General features: G+C 37.1%; 2 long non-coding RNA genes across 3 annotated transcripts; one reads left to right on the top strand and one right to left on the bottom strand.

Moving 5' to 3' along the window:
- Positions 1-2,954: 2,954 nt before the first annotated feature.
- On the bottom strand, positions 2,955-6,955 carry LOC125266065. 2 transcript variants are annotated; one of them, XR_007184416.1, is made up of 4 exons: positions 6,898-6,955; positions 4,357-4,472; positions 3,196-3,303; positions 2,955-3,096 (listed from the first exon to the last, which is right to left on the bottom strand). It is a non-coding gene; the product is annotated as an uncharacterized LOC125266065 (long non-coding RNA). The 2 variants fall into 2 exon arrangements; XR_007184417.1 differs by lacking the exon at positions 6,898-6,955 and adding an exon at positions 4,871-4,921.
- A 2,347-nt stretch (positions 6,956-9,302) lies between these two features.
- On the top strand, positions 9,303-12,373 carry LOC125266066. Its single transcript, XR_007184418.1, has 3 exons — positions 9,303-9,589; positions 10,250-10,522; positions 11,767-12,373. It is a non-coding gene; the product is annotated as an uncharacterized LOC125266066 (long non-coding RNA).
- Positions 12,374-13,617: the final 1,244 nt, after the last annotated feature.

Raw genomic sequence — 13,617 nt, forward strand, 5'->3', positions numbered from 1 at the left:
CCGTCTGTCACAGACACGAAGATGTATATTTAATTTCACCAAGCTGATTGCACTAAAAAAAAAAAAAAAAAAAAACACAGCCATCATGCTTTCAGTTCATTTCAAGTTTGATTTTGACGTGACATAAAGCGGTGATATCTAGCTGGTGATCTGTTTACTTACTTTTCAATTAGTCTTCCCATTGACACCATCATTTGTTCATTCAAAATGACGCGTGGAACGTGCACGTCAACAAGAGGTGGGACTGATCGCACAAACCAATCATATCCAATCATAACCAGTTACATCCAATCATAGCACGATGGAGACTTTGCCTCCTCTCACGTGACTTTCCCCCATTCATTCTCAATTACCCCCCACAAAACCCACCACGGTTTTCTATGAGAGCAAAGGGAGGCATGACTCCAGCTGTAACTTTACCTGCGGGTGTCGCTGTTGTGCAGTGTTCCTTAAGAAATACGAGTGACTTGCGCTCTTTTTATTGTCATAATTTGTAATATTTGTGTTGTTTTATATATAACATGGATTATTTTCTCACTGTCTCCCTTGCCTCCTCGGAGGAAACGCCCCTGGTACAGTATAAAAACCATCACGTCTATGGAACGTCCCCACAATTCACAAAAACGTGTGTGTGTGTGAGAGAGAGAGAGATTCATGCATAAATACCTTAGCAGACTGAAACTGCATTACCGACCGAATGTAAGGAAGCCAATTATGTGTATATAAGAGTGCGCATATGAAAGAGAGAGCCAATGTCTAAGAGCATGCGTGTGAGTCACAGCATTTCTAAATATGTCCACATATGTACGGAAGGAAGTTTTTAGCTCTGCTAGAATGCATTATGGTCTCTCATGGGAGTGAGCACAAATGAACTCATACATGTATTTAGATCGAACCAAAGAAGCCCTTTTTTTTTTTTTTTTCAATTTTTACAAGACTTGGAAAACTCCTTGTGTTTTGTTTATCAAAATACTCAATTAAATTTTTAATTGCATTATCAGAGGAGTGACTTGTTGCTGCAAGCATGAATAATTGATTATAGCTTGTGTGAACACAAGCCTTCTGTGTACCAATCAACATCACCTCGCTTCTTACGACGCATGGATTTCAGCACCTCAGACGGGGCGAAACAGGCACGTGGGCAGCAGGTGACGTGAGGGAAAAAAACACATCTGACACAGATTTGAATTCATCAGCAAAAAAGATGCTGGTGCCCCAGTTTTGTGAGGAAACCTCTCGCTCTCGCTCTCTCTCTCCCTAGACACTAGCAAAGCAGACACGGGCCACACAGCAACCCTCGACCGACATGATTTCTGCTCCACACCCTCAGCATGAGATAACCTCAAAAAGCCTCTCCCTTTTTCCACCTCCATGATCACGGACAACCTCTTCCTCCCACCCTTCAGTCAGGAGCGTGCCATCAATTATGGGCACAAGAGTGCTGCCACAATAGTAGTTGCTGCCAGTTAATAGCTGCCAGGTAGCTGCTGTTTTTCCAAGCGCTAAAAGACATAGTTTGTTTGTTGTTGTGTTTGAGAAATTCAGTTTTCCCTCACTTTGAAACACACTCACAGATTTCGCATTCACAGTATGTTTCCCAAGGTCAGCTTGTTGCTGTTCTGATCCTGTGAGCACACCTCAGATGCCGCCTAGCAAGCACTTATTGAAAGCATATCACTTGCATTTCGCCATGTGTCAAACTTAACCAGTTGACCAGACCAAAAAATTGGCTCACAGGGGAGGTGAATGAGGAGCCCCGGGCTAGTGGCCATTTCGAATTCAAGATGTCGGAGTGTAAGAAAGTGCGTATGACCTCAGGCGTATTGATTCTGTTAATGCTATCTTTCTAGCGAGCTATGGAAAGGCAGATATGAGATTGTGTTCGCATCTTGATGTCAGTGACTTCAGCCGCTTTTAAAGTAAATCTGTACATTGGCAGTAATATGCTGCAAATTAAAGCTATGTGATGTGTTTACAGGCTTATCGGTGGGTATCTTTGCATGGAGGACGGATGTGCAGGGTACTATAAAAGATGATGATAATGATATTTGTGAGTTTTATAAAAAGAAAAAAAATGCAGTTTGTCATAGTGTTTTAAAGAATGCTACAGGTTCAAACAACAACATTTGTGATGCTGATGATTACCAGACAATAATTTTGACTTGGTAAAACTGGGTCGTTTTCTGTATGACAATGTATTATTTTGATGTCTCCAAAAATTAGATATTTAAAAAATAGCTTTGTCTCACTGTTTATAAAAACAGGCAAAAATCATGTTTATATTAATGCTCTTACTGTACAATGGGAGTCTATGGGGAAAAGCATTCTGGAAAGCTTAAAAGCAGAAAAGTGCAGCACATATTTTTGCTCTTATATAAATTCATCCGTACAAAAATGTGTGCTGTTTGTGCTGTAATGTTGCCTAAATCATTTTAGTAGTGTCATCATCATTCTAAGCGGGTGAACTTCTGTTATGCATTACCAATATAATTCCTGTGGGTGGATTTGTCTGTAAACAAGTCCCTTTCCTTGGGTATTATGCAAAAGTTACAGTTTACTGGCTTTAAATGGTAATGACTTGAAAAACTGGATATAACTTTGCACAGTCAGACAAGGTTGGCCATACTAGTCATGTTAGCGAGCGAAGTACAATGTGCCCTATAAACTTGACCATGATACTGTAAATTTTGTTCTTTTTTTACAGTCAAAATTATTCAACGGCATCTTTTGCACCAAACCCCAGAAATAATAATATATAATCTGACATAAATGCTAAAATCTGAAATTTTTTTAAATGTTGTACAAAAACTATTTGACAAAACTCTGATTGTCTTTTATGCAAATTGCTGACATTTCAAGCCATGTGGATAAATTAAACCACCCACTGCCTTCAATTATGACATAAACATACTTGCAAAAACTATATGCTTGTTCGCAATTACCTGTCACAATCATTTAAAGAAGAGACCTCACTTTATTTTAACGAAATTCGTCGAAACCACGTTTACAGTCAAGAAAACATAAGATATTCTTACAGACGACTGACTCTCACTTGCAGTGTGGGCAGCAGTGCTTTCAGCTAACATCTGTTCTCATCTACAAGACAAGACATTTAACTATTTTTACAGCAAAAATACTTCAGAATTTGCCAGGTAACAGTTTCACAAGTACAGACCAGATGGAGAAATGCATTACCGTATTAATGAAAAGATTGTAGAACTTGAGTTTTCATTTTTGTTGAACTGTCTCCAGTCATTTAACCACCCTCATGTAATTGACAGAACTCTGATTTTCTCTGTGAATCTGCAAAAATGACAGAAAGCACTATAAACGTACAATCAATGCCAAACTTCACTGGCTTTTGTTTGTCTAACCAATCACAACATACCAAACTCAAATGTTCAAATGTCTATGTTCAAATCTCACATTTGATAGATACAGAATTTTGGAATCACCATTGACTTTTAAAAAACACTGAGACTTTTTTTGCATTACACAGAAGAACGTCATACGGGTTTGGAATGACATAAGCGTGAGTAAATTATGACCATTTTAATTTTATATACATGTGGGGTATGACCTGCAGGCACAAATGCACAGCATACTTAATAAAATTTCATACACCCCTCACCCTTATATTTGCTTCTAACACACACACTCATAATAGAAATCCACAGCAGGGGTTCAAGACTACAAGTTGTCAATCAGAGTTAGCTGCCAAACAGACATGGCAGCTGTGCAGTTAAAAATGACAGATCTGGACCAAACAGAGAAAAAAATATCAACATCTTAAGGCTAAAAGCTTTAGAAAACAACCTCAATTTAAACTTGATGGTTTGGTGATAAACAAGCAAAGATATCACTCGGCAGTTGATGTCATGCTACTATGATTCTTTCACAGATGTTGTTCTGTGCTATAAAACAAGTGAAAATGTTAAAGGAAAAGTTGTTACAAAAGTAAAATTTCTGTCAATTTACTAACCCTCTTGTCATTCCAAAGCTGTAATACAGTACTTTCTTCATGGAACACAAAACAACAAGATTTTAGACAGAATGACAGCCTCAGCCAGCATTCATTTTCACTGAAGAAATAAAGTCAAATCACTGGAAGGACATAAGTGAAGTACATAATTACAGAAATGATTATTTATTTATTCACATTTTATTTTTTAACTATCCCTAGTTTAGTTTTTCACCACTGTAGACTTTATGGCTGTTTAGTGAACAGGTGATAAGCATTTACATATGTATGCGTTCAGCTATTTTACATAAGCCATATTTATACATTAAATTTTCGGTTGGTGCGTGTTGTATTTGTGTTTATTTTTGTGAATCGTGTATTGTATTAGTGTGTACCTTTCCACCAGCAAAAGCAGCAGAATGTCTCACACCTCAGTATTTGTGTGGCTCAGTCAACAGCTGAACTTCAAAAACGGAGACAAATGTGGCCCAACACAGCAATATTAATTAATCTGAAAAGCACAAAGGAAAAAATAAAAGTTGTGAAAGTGCGCGTGTGTGCGTGGTCCTGGTAAACCCTGCGTTATGGGGACACAATGATCCCACAAAGATGGCAATATCTGAAATTCTTTTCCTTGTGGGGACTTTTTTGGTCCCCATGAAGACAACAGCTTATAAATCACACTAAGTAATGTTTTTGACAATGTAAAAAATGCAAAAAAGTTTTCTGTGAGTTATGTGTGTCTTTTGGCGTTTGTGTTACGGGAATTAGCGTCGATAAATAACGAAGTTTAACAATAGACTATTTCATAATGCAAATTGATAGTGTAACGTTAGCTATTTTTTTTAAATTACGCCATTAAAGGATTGGTCCACTTTTAAATACACTTTTCCTGATAAATGTACTCACCCCCATGTCATCCAAGATGTTCATGTCTTTCTTTCGTCAGTCGAAAAGAAATGAAGGTTTTTGAGGAAAACATTCCAGGATTATTCTCCTTGCAGTGGATTTCAATGGCTACCAAACGGTTGAAGGTCAAAATTACAGTTTCAGTGCAGCTTCGAGGGTTTAAACGATACCAGATGAGTAATAATTCATAACGCTTACGCTGAATGTTCTACACCTTCCCTATTCAAGTTACGGAAAAAAAACGAAACTGGCGCCGCGTTCGTTCCGTAGAATAGGGAAGGCGTAGAACATTCAGCGTAAGCGTTATGAAGAATGCGGAAGCGGAAATTATGTTCAAGGCGATATTTTGTTTATAAAGCATAAACTGTTGTATTTTTTTCGAAAATGACCGATCGATTCGCTAGATAAGACCCTTATTATGCATCTGGTATCGTTTAAAGCCCTTGAAGCTGCACTGAAACTGTAATTTTGAACTTCAATCTGTTGGTAGTCATTGAAATCCACTGTAAGGAGAATAATCCTGGAACTGATGATGATCAGCACGAGCAGCAGAGCAGCTGATACGAATGCGCATGCGCGGCGTACACAAACGAACGTACACGGGCTGCGTCCGAAATCGCATACTTCCCTACTATATAGTATGCGAAAAACAGTATGCGAGGCAAGTAGTATGTCTGAATTCATAGTATTCGAAAAACAGTAGGCGAGAAGTACCCGGATGACCTACTGCTTCCGCCCGAATTCTGTAGTAGGCATTCGATGGACGCTGCGCTATCCCGTGATGCCACAGGAGAGGATTCTTCATATTCGAAAATGGCGGAAAGCGGCGATATGCAGCTCATTCAAGTCCTTAAGTACCTCAGGGAAAAACGGTGTTTATTGTGGTTAAATTGCACTTGTTTAACATTATGTAAGTAAACGGCTGACTTATTGAAAGTTTAAACAATGTAATGAGAAGATTAAGAGTTGGCTGTAAAAATATGTTTAATCATTATTACTGACAGCACATCAAGCTAACGAACAGGTCGAGATAACGTTACATCCGCTTGTTAACACTGTTTTATTTAACGGAGACGTTCGTTGTTAAGCGGTATAATGAGATTAGAAACTTAACGGACAGCAACATTCAGGCGGCAGTAGTTTATAGGGCTCACAGTTTGTAGTTTTTTTTAGAATATTATGTATATTATTATCATTGTATTTATTTGTATATATTGTAATATTTGGGCCATGTTGTGTATTTCTCTCGCCCTCTCTGTCTATCTACACATTATTTATTTATATATAATGTATTCAAGTTTGTTTATTGATTCATGTCTTTTGTTTCTCGTGTATTTTTATATGCATTCATTTTTAACAATAAATTACTTAATTTCGTTGCTTCAAATCAGCCTCTGTCGTGATATTCACAGATGTATTTTTATTCTGAGGTAAAATTTCCTAGCTAAATAGGTGATTATACTTTGACATATTTAAATTTTCGCGTTGTTGTGAGGACGCATGACAAGTGACAACATTAACATGGCGGATGTAGTACGTCCGAATTCCATTCATACTACCAATTTTCATACTATGGCTGCGTCCGAAAACCTAGGTAGCTGTCTTGCTGCCTCGCTGTCTTATAAGAGAATGACTTGTACAGCAGCGTTTGTGCATGAAGGCACCTCACGAAACTGATTTCGGACAGACTTCTGAGGCAGCGTAACAGTTTAATGATTTACAGCAATATAGCGCGAGCTTTGGCGAGAACTAAACAAATATTTAATTATTACAGTAGTAATTTCCCGATAGAAATTATATCAAAATTTAAATATGTTGGTCAATACGTTGGTATACACAAACTGAGCAGCAAACGCAACTTTCGGACGCCATCTTTATTTTTCTAGCTCAACTGTCACAGAATGGAAAGCACAGGATTGTGGGATATCAAAGGCAGCTAAGGATACATCTATGCTTCCTTCAAAAATCGATCTGAGCAAGTTATCTCATGAGACAGGAAGTGAAGCTAACATTGGATTCGGACATACCTTGATGCCTTACTACCTTGAAATGTGTCCTCAGAAGGCAGCATTTTCCAGTTTTCGGACGCAGCCTATATCCACAAGTTTCCTACGCCCCATGAGGCTTTGCGTCAAACGTGGGAGTGTCTTCCGGTTCGAATTAAACAAGCTGGATGTGACACTCATTCATTCAACAGTTGACAGTCATTCAAGATTTAACGATCCAAACTTGCTAACGTTTGTTTTTTACTTATAGTTTTAAGATTTCAGCATCAATATTTGAACAATGTTTTACAATAAAAAAAGTTAAAGTAATAGTAATTTATTAATTTATGTCGGGGTGCACATCAATCATGCTAAATCTAACTCATATTTATATTGACATGAAAAGAAAACACATGCCTATTCAATTGCTCCTGCTTCCATTTATTTACGATCACAAGAATGCACAAAACAACTCCACTAAGGCTTTTAAATTCAAAGGCTTAAACATTTAGAAATATATTGATAACATACCCTATGTTTACGTCACTTTTCTGAGCCTTTCTATTGATTTCCCTCTAAATTATGCGATGATTGCAATCCAAGGACGTTTGCGCGATCTCTCGTCTATATGTCCTGATCCTTTCAGCCAGAGCAACAGAGGGAGCTCATGAGAAGACAACAGGAGTTATGAGTTATACGAGTTAACCGGAGTGTGTGAATCTGTGAAAGATACGCATTTGTCAGGAATCAACAGGCACAGGGAAGAGACAGATAAAACATTAAACCAAATAAATACACGATTATAATCATATAAGAATTGTCTTCGTTCCTAAAGCAGTCTCTGATATTTTCCATAAACGTGTGTATTTATTGCAATAGTTAACATAGGTAGCCTTTAGCATCGCAGTGACAGTGGAAACGCGACTGGCTCTGGCACGCACGATACGTTAGGAGTAAAATATAACATCATATGGCTTTGGTGCATCAGTGACAGGGGAAGAAAAGACAGCGGGTTGATCATGTATTGCAGGGTCAGGATGCTCTAGTCATGCAGCAGCACTTTTGTGGAAGGTCAGTAAAGTAAAGGGCAATTAAGGGCACGAAAACTGTTTATTGTGTTGTGATACTATTTACTAATAATGTAGTAAACTGAGATGTTGTCCCTGAGCGCCGTAACGACATCTCTCATAAAGATTTGCAACTTTGCAAAGTAAACAATGATCCAAAAAACACTAGCCTCTTCGCTAATTAGCACACTAAATACCATTGTTATGCTACTTCCGCCGCCTCACCGGAAGTTGTACCCACGTTCTCTTTTACAGTAGCGCCCCGCGGAAACAGGTGGATAGAACGTACTGTTTTAACGGTCGGGAAGTACGTTCAAATTCAAATGTAGTACCTACTCATGTAGTATGCGATTTCGGACGCAGCCCGTCCTTTCACCGTTCTCGTTCTCGAGTCAAGAATCGGTTGCAACGGTTTTCGGATCATCAGTACACGACCGAGAACCACTTCTTTCGGACGTGTCCGATTTGAGAACAGATGAGCTGATGATACTGCGCATGCGTGATTCAGCGTGCGATCTAAGTAATGACTGTCACAGCACCGGTTAACTAGGACAACTGATGCTATGAGAGGACTCGAATGAGGGGCCAATCTGGCAAAACGTAAGTTTATTTAATTACAAATAAATCGTAATGTAAGAGGATCATGGTTTCTGCGCTGATGAAGACTGATTTATTCACTTTATAACTGTAAAACTTTGTTTTTACATCACTGCCTGTATATGTGTTTGCCCAGGTAGCAAAGACTTTTGGCCCTAATTTGGCATTAGGCCGGCACATCTGGCATTCAGTCGGCACTGGCATAAGGCATGTGAACCGAACATGGCCCGGTTATGGTGGAGATGGAACCGTCTTTAAGACGGCAAACAAGATATGGGCCAACTGTTAAGTGTATTATTTGGCCCACATGTAAAATATAGAACTGTGGACCACATATGTGTGGCCAGTCTTTTCCCACAGATATTTTTATAATTGATAATATTTTTTATACACAAAGCTGTTTCCCCTATTCCTGTTTGCAATGTGGGTTTATTGCTCTCTATCAACAAGGTTTCATCAATAATTAAGAAACACCATAAACTTTAAATTCATTAAAACTTTAAATACATTAGCCTACATTATTTAGGAAAAATGTTTATCCAAAGAGATTTATAATAGAGGACAACAGAAGTAAGCAAACCAACAAAAGCACAATACTAAGACAGTCTAACACAGTACACAAAGCAAATTATATATATATATATATATATATATATATATATATATATATATATATATATATATATATATAATGTCTTCTCTCTGAAAATGTTTAATAAAAAATTTTTAATGGGGAAAAAAAATCTACCAATCAGGTCGCATCTAGAAAAGCGCAATGCTTCATGGGTTTGCAGTTTTAACCTCATTGTAGTCATTAAACACTCAATCTTGTACCTTGTCCACGTTCGATTTTGGATTTTTTTTTTTTTTTCTTCAGTTGAAAGTGTGTAATCTTGCGATTTAGCTGGTTTGGTAACGGTTTAGAACGCTTTAACCAAGATTTAAAAAAAAAAAAAAAATCTCCCGGAATCGGCGATATAGAAGAATTGGGCGGGCACGCACTGAATGCACTTGAGGCACTTCTCTAACGGTCGTGGACTTCTCAACTCGAGCAAAGCGAGCGAAGTTTGGTAAGTTAATATTGGAAAATATTATATATATTTGGTTTGACGTTGCTTTTTTATTGTAGAGTTAGTATGAGTTAACACTGTTGGAAAGTTAAAGATGTGGCTAACAATTCATAATCGTAGCTGTTAGGCCTATATTAAAATGTAATCATGTTAGTTCACTAATGTTCAATGTTCGTTGATTACATTCAGATGACATTAGACATTTTTATATTATTTCACAGCCGTTTATTTACTTAAAGTTAAATGACATATATTATATAAATTGATGGATTTAAAAAAAAAAACTGTATTGCGACTGTATTTTTAGCGAGTAAATGCTGCCATGTTGTAATATTCAAGTTGTATAGATTTAATAATACAATGGTGTTGTTTGACAAATTATGTAACGAGAGCAAATGGGTTTGTGTTTTGATAGTTTTTCTTTCAATTTGAAATGAAATCAGCAGAAATGAACAACAACACCTTTATTCATTTTTCCGTTTGTTTAAAAAAAAAAAGATTTCTGCTAGATTTTTTTGGTTTATGTCAATTTTTTTTATTTTTTTTATTAAAGGCACCATTTTCTTGTTTCTGCTTATTTCTCTTTTCTGCTTATTTATTTATTTATTTATTGTTTGTTTCTGGTTATTTTCTCATGCTCTCCTGACCTCTACCTAAAAGGCCACAGCACTCCTGACCTCTACCCAAGGCGCCATAGCAGTCCTGAGCTCAACCCAAGAGACAATAGCAGGCACATTATCACTGAGGCACATCAGCTCTGAGATTCATCCATTAAGGCATGCCAGCAGTGAGATCCACACATCAAGCAACACCAGCACTGAGAGGAAGTCATGCCAGCTCTGAGATCCATAGACCAAGCCATGCTGCACCTTCTCTAGTCCCATCAAAGCATACTGAGCCACACCAGGGAGCAGACATCTAGTTTGCAAACATGTGAGTATATTAATGTTTATTATAGTTATGTTTGTTTTTAGTAATTTTTTTTTCTCTGGCAACCTACTATTTGGACTTCATATTGTTTTTTTGCACTCTTTCTTATACAAAAAATGACTAAAAGTTAAAACTTACACTACCGTTCAAAAGTTTGTGGTCAGTAAGATTTTAATGTTTTAAAAGAAGTATCTTATGCTCAACAAACCTGCATTTATTTGATTAAAAATATAAACAAAAACAGTAATATTGTGAAATATTATTTCAATGTAAATCAGCTGTTTTCTATGTCAATATACAGTAAAGTGTAATTTATTCCTGTGATCAAAGCTGAATTTTCAGCATCATTACTTCAGTCTTCAGTGTCACATGATCCTTCAGAAATCAATCTAATATGATGAATTGATGCTCAAGAAACATTTATGATTATTTTCAATGTTGAAAACAGTTATTTACATTTTTATTTCATGATGCTATGATGAATAGAAAGTTCAAAAGAACAGCATTTGTCTGAAATCTAAATCTTTTGTAACAATAAACACTACCGTTCAAAAGTTTGGGGTCAGTAAGATTTTTAATTTTATTGTTGGGGGATAGAAATAAAATTAATCAATACTTTTATTCATCAAGGATGAGTTAAACTGATCAAAAGTTACAGTAAAGACAATTATAATGTTAGAAAATATTCTATTTTAAATAAATGCTGTTCTTTTGAACTTTCTATTCATCAAAGAATTTTGAAAAAAAAAATTTGTACACAACTGTTTTCAACATTGATAATAATAATGAATGTTTCTTGAGCATCAAATCATCATATCAGAATGATTTCTGAAGGATCATGTGACACTGAAGACTGAAGTAATGATGCTGAAAATTCAGCTTTGATCACAGGAATAAATTACACTTTACTGTATATTCACATAGAAAACAGCTGTTTTAAATTGGAATAATATTTCACAATATTACTGTTTTTGTTTGTATTTTTAATCAAATAAATGCAGGCTTGGTGAGCAGAAGAGACTTCTTTTAAAACATTAAAAAATCTTACTGACCCCAAACTTTTGAACGGTAGTGTATATGTACGTATGTTCGTGCCAACAACTTCCAAAAATTCATATCTCAAGAATGGTTTGTTAAGATGTTGTAATTTGTGATGAATAGTCTTGATGGTGATTGTTCAATTCAATAACCACATTAACTTTTGATACAGAAGCTAATTTCAAACCATGTTTACATGTATGTTTCAGCGGCTGTGAGGCGTAACGGTCTGATGTCTGCGGCCACAGATAAGGACATTGATTCCACCATCAAAAGATTGCTATATCTGGCCCCAGATAGTGATGGTGGCAGGAGAGAGAGGATGAAGAGAAAAGAGCGTCAGGAGAGTACAACAGGTTAACGGACTTGCGACTTGTTTTAATGTTCAAGAGTTGTGTGCACAGTGCCACTTGTTCATGAACTGAAACTTAGATGTTCAAGAGCTGTGTGAAACATGGCACTGACATTCAAGCATTGTTTTTTGTTGTTTTGTTTAAATGTGAAACAATAAATATTTTTTCAGAATACTATTGTTGTTCAGGCATTTTTCATTTGGGCCAAGGGTGTGTATAAAGTGGCTAGATTAAGGTTTTGTTGAGGCTGACATGTGGAACCAAATGTTTGGTCCTGAATAGTACCAGAATAGGGCCAGCTATAGTCACACATTAGGCTGAAATATGGCTATGCCATGGGCCATATGTGGCCCGAGTTCTGGCAACCAGACCTGGTCCAGTCATGTACCGTAATTCACTGCTGTATTTGGGCCAAGAGAAAGTGGGTTGTGTGGCCCATCACTGGGCCAAACCAGTTTTGCTATGTGGGTGGATGCTTTAGATGCAAAACTAAATTGTAAGAAACGCTTGAGATTATAATGTTTTAGTTAACTGATGTTATGATTACTAACTTTATATTTGAATGTATCAAGTCACTTGTTTTTTCATCCCGACCCGTGATAGACAACGTCATCGTCGGAGCGTAAAAGAACCGGTGAACCGTTTTTTTCAACCTGTTTATTGAATCGAACTGTCCGAAAGAACCGGTTCGCGGAGAAGAACCGAACTTCCCATCACTAAGCCACACCTCCCTCCACTCAAGCACACAAGCTCAATAGGTTGTTTGCAATCACGTGGTTCTGGTGACGCGCAAATTCCGGTGGAGGGCAAGCAGTGAAAATTAGAGATGGAGAAAAGTCCTTTCTGTGCTGGTTTAGAAAGATATAAACAGAAAATCACAACATATGTTGGACGTGATCCTTATGTTATGAAAAGGAGCGACTTTTCCACTGAATTGAAAGACTTGTAAGCTGCAGTCAGTGTTCAGCTCTAGTCTGGGTTTGTTTATATAGTGCTGCCTTTCTACTAGTGAAGTTAGGGCAGTATTTTGATTTTCTTTCGTGATTGTGAAAAATATCGCCATTGTAAGTCATTTATGCTGAATTGAGAATTGCAACAGGAGCTCCCATCATCGTTTAAAGAAAAAACTGGACTGTGTAATATAATTGTCGCCTTTTCTATGTGTAAAAACACACTAAGGGAAGCAGGTTGAGGAGGTGACGGCCGACGACGTATAGCAAATGTAATGTCACTGATTGAACCCACTCCCTATCACTCAGTAAAATAATCACATTGCTGAGTGTTTTTGAATGTTTTGTATTTTGTTTTGGTGTAATAATTAAAGCTGTAGTCCGCCATTTTTTCCTCTTTTTCGCCATCTCTGTTTGAAACCTGCAGTTGCAGTCATATGCAGAACAGTTATCTGTACAGCGTGGATGAATCTAATGTTTGCTGTCAGTCACAGCGCCGGTGGATACTGTACTTCAGAAACACAGATTCCACGTCTTGAAAGTATGACCAATATAAGAATTTTCACTGGAAAATATCATCTGAACAAGTGAGTAACATGTCTGCCACTTTTGTTCTGACCAACTGAGGAAAACATTAGGCCTACAATAAATCGCACTGCCAATGATGATTAAATCTAACGATCACTTAGCTCGGATCATGCCAAACCGTGCAAATTATTATTACTGTTATATTGTTCTTAAATTGTTAATGTTAACA

Source organism: Megalobrama amblycephala, linkage group LG4, assembly GCF_018812025.1.
Source record: "Megalobrama amblycephala isolate DHTTF-2021 linkage group LG4, ASM1881202v1, whole genome shotgun sequence".
NCBI lineage: Eukaryota > Metazoa > Chordata > Actinopteri > Cypriniformes > Xenocyprididae > Megalobrama > Megalobrama amblycephala.